This window comes from Oncorhynchus nerka, linkage group LG9b (genome assembly GCF_034236695.1).
Source record: "Oncorhynchus nerka isolate Pitt River linkage group LG9b, Oner_Uvic_2.0, whole genome shotgun sequence".
NCBI lineage: Eukaryota > Metazoa > Chordata > Actinopteri > Salmoniformes > Salmonidae > Oncorhynchus > Oncorhynchus nerka.
In genome coordinates, this window is record NC_088424.1 from 37,938,389 (window position 1) to 37,951,381 (window position 12,993).

The following is a 12,993-nucleotide window of genomic DNA, read 5'->3' on the forward strand; positions in this document are numbered from 1 at the left end:
AGCCGATACACAACATGTGGCTCATTGCCTTGAACACTGCAAATGAATACAGCTCAGACCATGTGTCATTCTGCAAAGAGAAAAATGAAAGAGAAAATGAATTTAAATATGTATGAAAGACAGAGGAAAACACATTTGGGGAGGAGAGGCGAAGAAACGAAAAGAGGAAAGTCTTGAAAGTTTTTGAGTTGGTGACTCAAAGTAAGAGACTGAGAAGAAGTGATAGACAGAGGAGAGTAGCGATAGAGAGAAAAGGATAGAGGGAGGTAGAGGGAGGAGGATAGAGGGAGATAGAGAGGAGGGTAGAGGGAGATAGAAAGGAGGGTAGAGAGATGTAGAGAGATATAGAGAGGATGGTAGAGAGATATAGAGAGGAGGGTAGGGGGAGATGGAAAGGAGGGTAGAAGGAGATGGAAAGGATGGTAGAGAGATATAGAGAGGAGGGTAGAGGGAGATAGAAAGGAGGGTAGAGAGATATAGAGAGGGTAGAGAGATATAGAGAGGAGGGTAGAGAGATATAGAGAGGAGGGTAGAGAGATAGAGAGAGGAGGGTAGAGAGATATAGAGAGAAGGGTAGAGGGAGATAGAAAGGAGGGTAGAGAGATAGAGAGAGGAGGGTAGAGGGAGATAGAAAGGAGGGTAGAGAGATAGAGAGAGGAGGGTAGAGAGATAGAGAGAGGAGGGTAGAGAGATATAGAGAGGAGGGTAGAGGGAGATAGAAAGGAGGGTAGAGAGATATAGAGAGGAGGGTAGAGAGAGATAGAAAGGAGGGTAGAGAGATAGAGAGAGGAGGGTAGAGGGAGATAGAAAGGAGGGTAGAGAGATAGAGAGAGGAGGGTAAAGAGATAGAGAGAGGAGGGTAGAGAGATATAGAGAGGAGGGTAGAGAGATATAGAGAGGAGGGTAGAGAGATAGAGAGGAGGGTAGAGAGATATAGAGAGGAGGGTAGAGGGAGATAGAAAGGAGGGTAGAGAGATAGAGAGAGGAGGGTAGAGAGATATAGAGAGGAGGGTAGAGAGATATAGAGAGGAGGGTAGAGAGATAGAGAGAGGAGGGTAGAGAGATATAGAGAGGAGGGTAGAGGGAGATAGAAAGGAGGGTAGAGAGATAGAGAGAGGAGGGTAGAGGGAGATAGAAAGGAGGGTAGAGAGATATAGAGAGGAGGGTAGAGAGATAGAGAGAGGAGGTTAGAGAGATATAGAGAGGAGGTTAGAGGGAGATAGAAAGGAGGGTAGAGAGATAGAGAGAGGAGGGTAGAGGGGGATAGAAAGGAGGGTAGAGAGATAGAGAGAGGAGGGTAGAGAGATATAGAGAGGAGGGTAGAGAGATAGAGAGGAGGGTAGAGAGATATAAAGAGGAGGGTAGAGAGATATAGAGAGGAGGGTAGAGAGATATAGAAAGGAGGGTAGAGAGATAGAGAGAGGAGGGTAGAGAGATATAGAGAGGAGGGTAGAGAGATAGAGAGAGGCCTGGGCCCTGACACTAAATTTCAGTAAGACCAAAATAATGGTGTTCCAAAAAAGGTCCAGTCACCAGGACCACAGATACAAATTCCATCTAGACACTGTTGCCCTAGAGCACACAAAAAAACTATACATACCTTGGCCTAAACATCAGCGCCACAGGTAACTTCCACAAAGTTGTGAACGATATGAGAGACAAGGCAAGAAGGGCATTCTATGCCATCAAAAGGAACATAAATTTCAACATACCGAAATACTTGAATCAGTCATAGAGCCCATTGCCCTTTATGGTTGTGAGGTCTGGGGTCCGCTCACCAACCAAGACTTCACAAAATGGGACAAACACCAAATTGAGACTCTGCACGCATAATTCTGCAAAAATATCCTCTGTGTACAACGTAGAACACCAAATAATGCATGCAGAGCAGAATTAAGCCGATACCCACTAATTATCAAAATCCAGAAAAAAGCTGTTAAATTCTATAACCACCTAAAAGGAAGCGATTCCCAAACCTTCCATAACAAAGCCATCACCTACAGAGAGATGAACCTGGAGAAGAGTCCCCTAAGCAAGCTGGTCCTGGGGCTCTGTTCACAAAAACAAACACACCCTACAGAGCCCCAGGACAGCAGCACAATTAGACCCAACCAAATCATGAGAAAACAAAAAGATAATTACTTGACACATTGGAAAGAATTAACAAAAAAACAGAGCAAACTAGAATGCTATTTGGCCCTACACAGAGAGTACACAGCGGCAGAATACCTGACCACTGTGACTGACCCAAAATGAAGGAAAGCTTTGACTATGTACAGACTCAGTGAGCATAGCCTTGCTATTGAGAAAGGCCGCCGTAGGCAGACATGGCTCTCAAGAGAAGACAGGCTATGTGCTCACTGTCCACAAAATGAGGTGGAAACTGAGCTGCACTTCCTAACCTCCTGCCCAATGTATGACCATATTAGCGACACAAATTTCCCTCAGATTACACAGATCCACAAAGAATTCGAAAACAAATCCAATTTCGATAAACTCCCATATCTACTGGGTGAAATTCCACAGTGTGCCATCACAACAGAAAGATTTGTGACCTGTTGCCACGAGAAAAGGGCAACCAGTGAAGAACAAACACCATTGTAAATACAACCCATATTTATGCCTATTTATTTTATTTTATTATTTTATTTATTTTATCTTGTGTCCTTTAACCATTTGTACATTGTTAAAACACTGTATATATATAATATGACATTTGTAATGTCTTTATTGTTTTGAAACTTCTGTATGTGTAATGTTTACTGTTAATTTGTATTGTTTATTTCACTTTATATATTCACTTTATATATTATCTACCTCACTTGCTTTGGCAATGTTAACACATGTTTCCCATGCCAATAAAGCCCTTGAATTGAATTGAATTGAATTAAAGAGGGGGGTAGAGAGTTAGAGAGAGGAGGGTAGAAAGATAGAGAGAGGAGGGTAGATAGACAGAGGAGGGTAGAGAGCTAGAGAGAGGAGGGTAGAGAGATAGAGAGAGAAGAGGGTAGAGAGATAGAGAGTTTGAATTGATAGAGAGAGGAGGGTAGAGAGATAGAGATGGAATTGAATTGAGAGACAGGGGGGGTTGCAGAGATAGAGAGGGTAGAAAGAGAGAGAAGGGAAGATAGAGGGAGGAGGGTATAGAGATAGAGAGAGAAGAGGGTAGAGAGATAGAGAGTTTGAATTGATAGAGAGAGGAGGGTAGAGAGATAGAGATGGAATTGAATTGAGAGACAGGGGGGGTTGCAGAGATAGAGAGGGTAGAAAGAGAGAGAAGGGAAGATAGAGGGAGGAGGGTATAGAGATAGAGAGAGAAGAGGGTAGAGAGATAGAGAGAGAGGATGGTTGAGGGAGACAGAGAGGATGGTAGAGAGAGAAGAGGGTAGATAGAGAGGATGGTAGAGAGATAGAGAGAGAGGAGGGTAGAGCGATGGAGAGGAGGGTAGAGAGAGAGGATGGTAGAGAGAGAAGAGGGTAGATAGAGAGGATGGTAGAGAGATAGAGAGAGAGGAGGGTAGAGCGATGGAGAGGAGGGTAAGAGAGAGAAGTGGATAGAGAGATAGAGAGAGAAAGAGAGGAGAGTAGAGAGATAGCGAGAGAGAGAGAGAGAGAGAAAGAGAGAGAGAGAGAGGAGGGTAGCGAGAGAGAGGATGGTAGGGAGACAGAGAGGAGGGTAGGGAGATAGAGAGCAGGGTAGAGAGATGTAGGGAGATAGAGAGGAGGATAGAGAGATGTAGGGAGATAGAGAGGGGGTAGAGAGATAGAGAGGAGGGTAGAGAGATGTAGGGAGATAGATAGGATGGTAGGGAGATAGAGAGGAGGGTAGAGAGATGTAGGGAGATAGAGAGGAGGGTAGGGAGACAGAGAGGAGGGTAGGGAGATAGAGAGGAGGGTAGAGAGATGTAGGGAGATAGAGAGGAGAGTAGAGAGATGTAGGGAGATAGAGAGAGGAAGGTAAAGAGATGTAGGGAGATAGATAGGATGGTAGGGAGATAGAGAGGAGGGTAGAGAGATGTAGGGAGATAGAGAGGATGGTAGGGAGACAGAGGGGAGGGGAGGGTAGGGAGATAGAGAGGAGGGTAGAGAGATGTAGGGAGATAGAGAGAGGAAGGTAGAGAGATGTAGGGAGATTGATAGGATGGTAGGGAGATAGAGAGGAGGGTAGAGAGATGTAGGGAGATAGAGAGGAGGGTAGAGAGATGTAGGGAGATAGATAGGATGGAAGGTAGATAGAGAGGAGGGTAGAGAGATGTGGAGAGATAGAGAGGATGGAACAAGGCAGAAAGCATTAGGGACAAAGGAGACAAGGAGAGGAAGTTGTTTAAATGAGGACTCAGGGGAGATAAAGAGGAGAGAGTTAGATGGCGAGAACAAGAATTAGGGAGGGTGAGAGACAGAGGGGGAGAGAGAAAGCAAGAGAGAGCGAGAGTGGGTTAGAGACAGTGAGGGGGAGAGAGAGAGGGAGAGACAAGGGAGAGAGGAGGGGAAAGACAGAGGAAGAGAGAGAGAGAGATAGAGAGAGAGCGGTTTGAGACAGTGAGGGAGAGAGAGAGAGGGAGAGAGAGAGAGAGAGAGACAAGGGAGAGGGAGGAGAAAGACATGGAGAGAGAGAGAGAGGGGGAGAGAGAGAGAGAGAGAGAGAGAGAGAGAGAGAGAGAGAGGGGAGAGAGAGAGAGATTGGGGGAATCCTGTGAGGCCTAATCAGTGAGAGGTAGAGAAGGTTCTGAGCTTATTTCCACCGAGAGAGACTTTAATGAGAGGTCATTAAATATGCCCTTTCACAAATCGTAATATAAATCCACACACACACAGGGTGGCATTCTCTGTGCAAAAGATCCCCCAAAACCTTGCAGCAGATTATTTTTTAATGACGTCCATTTTATGGCACCGATAATTTATAGGTGCATAGGAGCAGTATTACAAACTCATTTTGTAGTAATGTAATGAAATGTTGCTGTTAGTTTTTGGTACAATCACAGCAATTTCTTGCAGTGAGAGCTGTCTAGTCAACAGAAAATGTCCAGGACGGAAGCAATGAAATGACAAGTCCAAATAGCCAAGTCCTAATACTTTTGGATAGCTTCCTTTCCTTGTCTGCTCTCCTTGTTGAAAGCTGAAGACGAATTTAGTTGGCAGTTGAACAGACAGTGATAACCTCTACAATCCTTCCATCTGTCTGTTAGTGAAAGGAAACACTTCAGAGGGGTTGGGTTAAATGTGGAAGACACATTTCAGTTGAATGCATTCAGTTGTCCAACTGACTAGGTATCCCCCTTCCCCTTTCCCAAAACACCAAAGGGTTATGGCCAAGGGGAAGGGCTAGGGAGCAAATTGGGACCATCTGATAGTGTTGGAACATAGCCCCTATCCAGGAAACATCTAATGTCAAAAACACTTTCTTCCACACTGTGAGAAGCAGTTCCTTTGAGAATCAGTTCCACCAATCACAATGTTCTGCAGAAGAGGCTGTGGGAGGAGCTATAGGAGGATGGTGTTCCTACAGCTCCTCCCACCAACCTCTTCTGGTGTAGTGTACAGCACATAATCAAGGTCTCCATAGATTACATTCCACCCCCTCCTCTACCGCCCACAACATGACACACAGCAGAGAAGAGCAGAGCAAGGCAAGTTTCCAGCTAGAGGCTGAAGTCAACATCTTCCACTTTGTCCTACTCTCCCCTCCAGACGACATTCAGTGGTGCAGGGTTAAATGGAGGAGAAGAGAATTCTGTTTCTCCTCTTGGTTCTAGACAGCTACAGGTACACTCGTGGTATATTGGCCACACCACATATACCACGCTGAAACAACATACAGTGCCCTGGGCACCGCCTGGTCCATATCTAGGATTTACTGTATAAAATTGTTATAGTGGAAGAAGGGAGAGTATTACTCCGGCAATAAAAGAGAAGGAATAGAGATGTGTTAAATAACCATTGGCCACACCGAGGGGGCTGTGGCTAAATGATGGAACAGAAAACAGAAACAGTAGAGGGATAGAGAGTAAATAATGAATGAACGATGAGCACTTTGGCTCGAAAATAACCCAGGTGACTGAGAAAGCGAGAGCGAGAGAGCTAGAGAGAGAGAGAGAGAGAGAGAGAGAGAGAGAGAGGGAAAGAGAGAGAGAGAGAGAGAGAGAGAGAGAGAGAGAGAGAGAGAGAGAGCTAGAGAGAGAAAGAGAGAGAGTGAGAGAGAGAGAGAGAGAGAGAGAGAGAGAGAGAGAGAGAGAGAGAGAGAGAGAGAGAGAGAGAGAGAGAGAGAGAGAGAGAGAGAGAGAGGGAAGAGAGAGAAAGAGAGAGGGAAGAGAGAGAGAGAAAGAGAGAGATAGAAAGAGAGAGGGATAGAGAGAGAAAGAGAGAGCTAGTGAGAGAGAGAGAGAGAGAGAGAGAGAGAGAGAGAGAGAGAGAGAGAGAGAGAGAGAATAGGAGAGCGAAAGAGAGTGAGAGAGAGAGAGGGATGAAGAGATTGAGAGAGAGAGAGAGAGAGAGAGAAAGAGTGAGAGAAAGAGCTAGTGAGAGAGAGAGAGAAGAGAGAGAGAGAGAATAGGAGAGAGAAAGAGAGTGAGAGAGAGAGAGAGAAAGAGAGAGAAAGAGCTAGTGAGAGAGAGACAGAGAGAGAGAGAGAAAGAGAGAGAGAGAAAGAGCTAGTGAGAGAGAGAGAGAAAGAGAGAGAGAGAGAATAGGAGAGAGAAAGAGAGTGAGAGAGAGAGAGGGATGAAGAGAGAGAGAGAGAAGAGGAGAGCGAGGCAGTCTATCCTCTGAGTGGTTATCCACACCGGAGCATACAGGCTCAAACCCTTACATGTACAGGTGGTTCACCTATGAAAGTGATGCTATACCTCACCCTGTGAGACCCGGGGAGCGTATATATCTTCCCACATATTGCTTTTAACCAAGCTGTTTCCTTCCAAGCCAGGCTCTGAAAACCATTCATTGATACAAGGCTAGGGGCTCAGGTTTTCAGAGCCTGGCTTGGAGGTACAGCAGCAGGTAGAGGAGAACAGGATGTCATGGATGACGTCGGGTCTCCTTGAATCCTTAGAAGCTGTGTCCCGATGTTTGTATGGTTTCCTTTCTTTGAGACTCTCTGCTGGCTCACTGTACACAAGTAGTATGTCCAGACCATACATGAGCTATACCCGATCAGTACAGTCGACCTCACTGCAAAAGAACTCGGTCACAGCCAACACAGGCAAACACAAGAAGCCAGAACACAGAGATAGTAGGCTATGTTTGCACCAGCACAGTCTCATAACAAAAATGGGAAGCCAGGGCTCTGCTTGGCCATGATAGGCACGTAGTAATCTCCCGTAGCCAGATTCTGTGTATAGACCGAGAGAATCTGTCAGAACTGAAAGGGATGCGTGAGATCAAGCAGACGTTTTTGGGGGTTTTGTCACTGGTTATTTGGACGTGGTTATTTGGATGTACTGGTTATTAGGAAGATGTGCTTAAACTGCTTCGCCTCGAGTGCATTGTGTGTGTGCCCACACGAATCGGCATGGGGGGAGCTTTGGTTGAGTTTCCTTTTGTGAGGGTGGAGAGGTGCTGGAACTCGCAATTTCTAATACTGTAAGTATGAATACATCAATTAATCTTGCAGCTGACCAAATTATGCAAGATTTTACTTCTGTTGTGAACAGAGTACTTAGAGACACCCAATGAGAGACGATCGACACGTCTAACTGCGGAGCGATGAACTGAGCAAATATCAGCAGATATCAAGCCGTCTGCAGCCACAGGCTCTGTTTGCACTAGCTTGTCTAAATGTACAGTGACCAGCCACAGACATACTGACAGACAGGCCATCTCTCTTTCTCCACCTCTCTCTCGCTCTCTCTCTCCCCCCACGCCCCCTCTCCACGCCTCATCGCTCTTCATCCATCAACACCACTGAGAGGAGAACACAACGCTGAAATATATGTCTTAAATCTCTGAACAGACATTGTCTTTCCTCGGCACATTCATTCCCAGCACCAGAGGAACAGTGGCATCCGATTTTAATTGTCTCTACCTCTGCCATGATGATGATGGGGGGGGATCTGTAGTGTTGGAGTCTGGGCACATTTGGTCTTTTCTCATAAAGCCTGTACTGGAAGGGAAACAGCTCCTCTGATGAATAGGTCTATGGGTTTGGCGTGGATTCCATGAAGAGCTGCACAACAGCAGATAAGGCCAGAGAGAAGTCATTACCATAACATGACTGAGTTCCACATGCAACGGAGGAACCTTTCTCTGTATGAAATTCATTTGTTTGGCCATGTATTTATATTTATCATAAACATCAGTGGAGGCTGCTGAGGGGAGGACGGCTCAGAGTAATGGCTGGAATGGAGACAATGGAATGGTATCATCCACATGGAAACCATATGCTTGATACCATTCCATTGACTCCACTCCAGATATTATTATGAGCCGTCCTCCCCTCAGCAGCCTCCACTGATGTATATGATAAATATAGTCTAAAGGGAATCTACAGAGGTGTCTGCTCCCCTGCATTAATGATTCTGGAAAACCCTCTTCTCCATATGTTGGCTACAATAGACCCCGTGGTGTTCATTCAGGAACATCAACCCCAGAGCAGATCATATGTTGGCTACAATAGACCCCGTGGTGTTCATTCAGGAACACTAACCCCAGAGCAGATCATATGTTGGCTACAATAGACCCCGTGGTGTTCATTCAGGAACACTAACCCCAGAGCAGATCATATGTTGGCTACAATAGACCCCGTGGTGTTCATTCAGGAACACTAACCCCAGAGCAGATCATATGTTGGCTACAATAGACCCCGTGGTGTTCATTCAGGAACACTAACCCCAGAGCAGATCATATGTTGGCTACAATAGACCCCGTGGTGTTCATTCAGGAACACCAACCCCAGAGCAGATCATATGTTGGCTACAATAGACCCCGTGGTGTTCATTCAGGAACACTAACCCCAGAGCAGATCATATGTTGGCTCAGGAACACAATAGACCCTGTGGTGTTCATTCAGGAACACTAACCCCAGAGCAGATCATATGTTGGCTACAATAGACCCCGTGGTGTTCATTCAGGAACACTAACCCCAGAGCAGATCATATGTTGGCTACAATAGACCCTGTGGTGTTCATTCAGGAACACTAACCCCAGAGCAGATCATATGTTGGCTACAATAGACCCCGTGGTGTTCATTCAGGAACACTAACCCCAGAGCAGATCATATGTTCATTGGCTAACCCCAGAGCAATAGACCCTGTGGTGTTCATTCAGGAACACTAACCCCAGAGCAGATCATATGTTGGCTACAATTCAGACCCCCCATATGTTGTGGTGTTCATTCAGGAACACTAACCCCAGAGCAGATCATATGTTGGCTACAATAGACCCCGTGGTGTTCATTCAGGAACACTAACCCAGAGCAGATCATATGTTGGCTACAATAGACCCCGTGGTGTTCATTCAGGAACACTAACCCCAGAGCAGATCATATGTTGGCTACAATAGACCCCGTGGTGTTCATTCAGGAACACTAACCCCAGAGCAGATCATATGTTGGCTACAATAGACCCCGTGGTGTTCATTCAGGAACACTAACCCCAGAGCAGATCATATGTTGGCTACAATAGACCCCGTGGTGTTCATTCAGGAACACTAACCCCAGAGCAGATCATATGTTGGCTACAATAGACCCCGTGGTGTTCATTCAGGAACACTAACCCCAGAGCAGATCATATGTTGGCTACAATAAAACGCCTTAGTTTGCCTAATCAATTCACTGAGCTCTAACGACTGTTTCCACTCAGTAACTGTTGGGGATCTGATCACAGTTAATTACTTAGAGCTGGATATGAGCTTTAAAACACTAAATCTACTTTAGCCCACCTAAATAGTTCATACTAGTCCACTAGAGTAGGTAGTGTACAGTCGTGGCCAATAGTTTTGAGAATTACACAAATATTAATTTTCACAAAGTCTGCTGCCTCAGTTTGCATGATGGTAATTTGTATATAATCCAGAATGTTATGAAGAGTGATCAGATGAATTGCAATTAATTGCAAAGTCCCTCTTTGCCATGCAAATGAACTGAATCACAAAAAACACTGCATTTCAGCCCTGCCATAAAAGGAACAGCTGACATCATGTCAGTGATGGTGTGAGTGTTGACGAGGACAAGGCTGGAGATCACTCTGTCATGCTGATTGAGTTTGAATAACAGACTGGAAGCTTCAAAAGGAGGGTGGTGCTTGGAATCATTGTTCTTCCTCTGTCAAACATGGTTACCTGCAAGGAAACACGTGCCGTCATCATTGCTTTGCACAAAAAGTGCTTCACACTTCACACCTGTCAGGGGGTGTCCTCGGATGGGGCCACAGTGTCTCCTGACCCCTCCTGTCTCAGCCTCCAGTATTTATGCTGCAGTAGTTTATGTGTCTGGGGGCTAGGGTCAGTTTGTTATATCTGGAGTACTTCTCCTGTCCTATTCGGTGTCCTGTGTGAATCTAAGTGTGCGTTCTCTAATTCTCTCCTTCTCTCTTTCTTTCTCTCTCTCGGAGGACCTGAGCCCTAGGACCATGCCCCAGGACTACCTGACATGATGACTCCTTGCTGTCCCCAGTCCACCTGGCCATGCTGCTGCTCCAGTTTCAACTGACCTGAGCCCTAGGACCATGCCCCAGGACTACCTGACATGATGACTCCTTGCTGTCCCCAGTCCACCTGGCCATGCTGCTGCATCAGTTTCAACTGTTCTGCCTTACTATTATTCGACCATGCTGGTAATTTATGAACATTTGAACATCTTGGTCATGTTCTGTTATAATCTCCACCCGGCACAGCCAGAAGAGGACTGGCCACCCCACATATGCTCTCTCTAATTCTCTCTTTCTTTCTCTCTCTCGGAGGACATGAGCCCTAGGACCGTGCCCCAGGACTACCTGACATGATGACTCCTTGCTGTCCCCAGTCCACCTGACTGTGCTGCTGCTCCAGTTTCAACTGTTCTGCTTTATTATTATTCGACCATGCTGGTCATTTATGAACATTTGAACATCTTGGCCATGTTCTGTTATAATCTCCACCCGGCACAGCCAGAAGAGGACTGGCCACCCCACATAGCCTGGTTCCTCTCTAGGTTTCTTCCTAGGTTTTGGCCTTTCTAGGGAGTTTTTCCTAGCCACCGTGCTTCTACACCTGCATTGCTTACTGTTTGGGGTTTTAGGCTGGGTTTCTGTACAGCACTTTGAGATATCAGCTGATGTACGAAGGGCTATATAAATACATTTGATTTGATTTGATTCACAGGCAAGGATATTGCTGCCAGTAAGATTGCAACTAAATCAACCATTTATCGGATTCAAGAACTTCAAGGAGAGCGGTTCAATTGTTGTGAAGAAGGCTTCAGGGCGCCCAAGAAAGTCCAGCAAGCTCCAGGACCGTCTCCTAAAGTTGATTCAGCTGCGGGATCAGGACATCACCAGTACAGAGCTTGGAATAGCAGCTGGCAGAGTGCATCTGCATGCACAGTGAGGCAAATACTTTTGGAGGATGGCCTGGTGTCAAAAAGGGCAGCAAAGAAGCCACTTCTCTCCAGAAAAAACATCAGGGACAGATTGATATTCTACAAAAGGTACAGGGACTGCTGAGGACTGGGGTAAAGTCATTTTCTCTGATGAATCACCTTTCCGATTGTTTGGGGCATCCGGAAAAAAGCTTGTCTGGAGAAGACGAGGTGAGCGCTACCATCAGTCCTGTGTCATGCCAACAGTAAAGCATCCTGAGCCTATTCATGTGTGGGGTTGCTTCTCAGCCAAGGGAGTGGGCTCACTCACAATTTTGCCTAAGAACACAGCCATGAATAAAGAATGGTACCAACACATCCTCCGAGAGCAACTTCTCCCAACCATCCACGAACAGTTTGGTGACGAACAATGCCTTTTCCAACATGATGGAGCAGCTTGCCATAAGGCAAAATTGATAACTAAGTGGCTCGGGGAACAAAACATTGATATTTTGAGTCCATGACCAGGAAATTCCCCAGACCTTAATCCCATTGAGAACTTGTGTTCCATCCTCAAGAGGCGGGTGGACAAACAAAAACCCACAAATTCTGACAAACTCCAAGCACTGATTAAGCAAGAATGGGCTGCCATCAGTCAGGATGTGGCCCAGAAGTTAATTGACAGCATGCCAGGGCGGATTGCAGAGGTCTTGAAAAAGAAGGGTCAACACTGCAAATATTGACTCTTTGCATCAACTTCATGTAATTGTCAATAAAAGCCTTTGACACTTATGAAATGCTTGTAATTATACTTCAGTATTCCATAACATCTGACAAAATTATCTAAAGATACTGAGGCAGCAGACTTTGTGAAAATTACCATTTGTGTCATTCTCAAAATGTTTGGCCACGACTGTATATGTAGGTCAAATAGAGGGGAGAGGGCAGTGGTGGCTGGTGTCACTTAAATATGTTGACAGGCTCATTGTAATGGCTGGAATGGAATAAATGTACAGGTGTCAAACATATGGTTTCTCTGTGTTTGCTGCCATTCTATTCATCCATTCCAGCCACTACTATGAGCCATCCTCCCTTCACCAGCCCCCTGTGGAAGAGACTTATGACTCACTGAAGCAGTTTCTCCAAAGAAGTCTCTGTGTGTCTCCTCCAGTCGTCTGACTGAAGCTGTTTCTCTAATGAAGTCTCTGTGTGTCTCCTCCAGTCGTCTGACTGAAGCTGTTTCTCTAATGAAGTCTCTGTGTGTCTCCTCCAGTCGTCTGACTGAAGCTGTTTCTCTAATGAAGTCTCTGTGTGTCTCCTCCAGTCGTCTGACTGAAGCTGTTTCTCTAATGAAGTCTCTGTGTGTCTCTGACTGAAGCTGTTTCTCCAGTCGTCTCTGACTGAAGCTGTTTCTCTAATGAAGTCTCTGTGTGTCTCCTCCAGTCGTCTGACTGAAGCTGTTTCTCTAATGAAGTCTCTGTGTGTCTCCTCCAGTCGTCTGACTGAAG

The 12,993-nt window shown here is 45.8% G+C and overlaps 1 pseudogene; it reads right to left on the reverse strand.

Moving 5' to 3' along the window:
- Window positions 1-12,993, reverse strand: part of LOC115114026 (potassium/sodium hyperpolarization-activated cyclic nucleotide-gated channel 2-like) — a 73,978-nt pseudogene that overhangs the window by 23,087 nt on the left and 37,898 nt on the right.